Source organism: Temnothorax nylanderi, unplaced genomic scaffold (assembly GCF_030848795.1).
Source record: "Temnothorax nylanderi isolate EJ_2023f unplaced genomic scaffold, tnyl_v1.0 TNYL_tig0007_pilon, whole genome shotgun sequence".
Classification (NCBI taxonomy): domain Eukaryota; kingdom Metazoa; phylum Arthropoda; class Insecta; order Hymenoptera; family Formicidae; genus Temnothorax; species Temnothorax nylanderi.
In genome coordinates, this window is record NW_027249069.1 from 226016 (window position 1) to 228003 (window position 1988).

Consider the following 1988-nt stretch of genomic DNA (forward strand, 5'->3'; position numbering starts at 1 on the left):
AAGAGCATTAGGAAAAGTTTTGTAATGTCAGCACACGTGCAGTGAAATGCGGAAATGAATTAAAAAATTTACTCGCGTGTGGCTTGAACGGAAAAGAAAAGTTTGCTTGTTAGAGTATTCATGTTCCTTCGAGACAAAGTAGGGTTAGAAAAAAGCAATGGCGCGCTACGTGAGATTCGTAAGTAACATTTAAAATGTTCGAATGAGTGACCGTGCAAGGCAACTTTTATCGGATAACAACAGACTGAGAAATTTTTCAAAGGGGTTTCCATTACGTGTAGCACCTCGCGGAGATTGGACTGCATCTTTTACAATCGGTTCGTGAATATTTGAAGTTCCGCAGCAGCAGTACAGTCGAATATATTATTTGAAGCGTGGAGGTTTTGAATAAGTCGGGTCATTCAAATGAGATAAGAAAAATCGGAATCAAGGTAATTCTTTATTCATTCAATGCTTCGATTAGGATAATGCGATGGTTTCCTTGGTTTTTTTTTTCAAAATTATATCTTGTTGAATTTTTTTGCGTTCTATCTTTATATTTAATTGGATTGCACACATATAAAGTATAATCGGAATTATGAAATAATATAGTGGTACTAATTTCAATCGTCGTTTAAATAATTTTCCTCCTCAATTTCATGAATTGAGGGAAGTCCATTAATTCTGAAACCCATTAAGTAGAACTGAATTTTAATAATCCACATGCATATGACTGCGATGAAGGAATTAATTTTTTCGGAACAATAATAATGATAGTATCTAAATCTGTTAAAATAATATTTGAAATTTTTCTTTAGTGGCTCTTCTTTCTTCTGTTGGTCTTCGATATTGTCTGATAATTCAGTCGCAACATCGTTTTGCAGCTCTTTTTTTCCTGTTTATAATGTATATGTAAGATAAGAGTAGGCCTTCAATAAATAGAAAAAATATCGAGTAATTAAGCAATTACAACTTACTTTGTCTGGTAGTTTCTCTACTAATATTTTCCATAATTGTGACGTTTTTGCAAATAACAACAATTTAATTAATACCTCAATGCGTTTACTTTTTTATAAAAAAAAGTTCCTAAAAGAGAAATAAAATATAACAGTAAAAAATCCCCTTGCGGGGAGATTTGTCGTTAAATATTTGATTTATTTACCTGATCCTAATGCGGATAACGTGGAATTGCATGCAGCGGTCACAAATTTTACAGCGTACGATACGAGCGCGTAACAATACGATGAAAGATCAATGGTGACCGAACAACACGACACGCATAGAAATTAAATGAATAGCAGTTTTTTTCGTAACTGCGGAAAGAATTTTTTTTTAACAATCTGGAACTTCGAGAGCGTAAGAGAGCGTTGCGCTTCGAATGAACCGATACCGAACGGCGAACTGCGACGCAAAACTTTGAAATGGCGGACGGTGCATATATATCGGACTTTTCATTTAACGATGGACTTCGGACTGGAAAATCGTTCAAGCTGTTTTGTAGACGTGTGCGTATATATAGCTCGCGCGCACATATGTACGTATACGCGTGCGAGTTTTCCAGCAGCGTTTACCATGAACACGATCGGCACGAAATGACAACGTAAAGCACGTAACGCAGTTGTTAAGCACTACTTTATGCTTGGAAGATAGCGCCGGGTATCGTAATATCGCTGTTTCGCGTTAGCCAAGCTTACGTGTCCCCGTAAAGGACGCTCGTATAAGACATCGATGTAATCGAAGTACTTTCCTGAGGGCAAAAGCGATACGCGAGCTTCCAGCGGTGAGTTAAATTTAGACTTTAATTAACGTTAACAAATTGTATAGAGAAAGTTAAAGAGATTCCGTGATATTAATTTACAACAACGTAATAAGAAAAGTCAATTAAAAGACGAGTGCTTTAGGTGTAAATTTATAATGATTATCTCTTGAAAATCAGGTAAGCCGAGGCCAATAAGTTTCTGATAAATCCATATGTCAATGTTCCGGTTAATTGTGTAGGTACTTTCTTT

General features: G+C 35.8%; 1 long non-coding RNA gene across 1 annotated transcript; it reads right to left on the bottom strand.

Moving 5' to 3' along the window:
• Positions 1 to 420: 420 nt before the first annotated feature.
• On the bottom strand, positions 421 to 1455 carry LOC139780111 (uncharacterized). Its single transcript, XR_011720122.1, has 3 exons — positions 1142 to 1455; positions 957 to 1065; positions 421 to 874 (listed from the first exon to the last, which is right to left on the bottom strand). It is a non-coding gene; the product is annotated as an uncharacterized lncRNA (long non-coding RNA).
• Between the last annotated feature and the right edge of the window lie 533 nt (positions 1456 to 1988).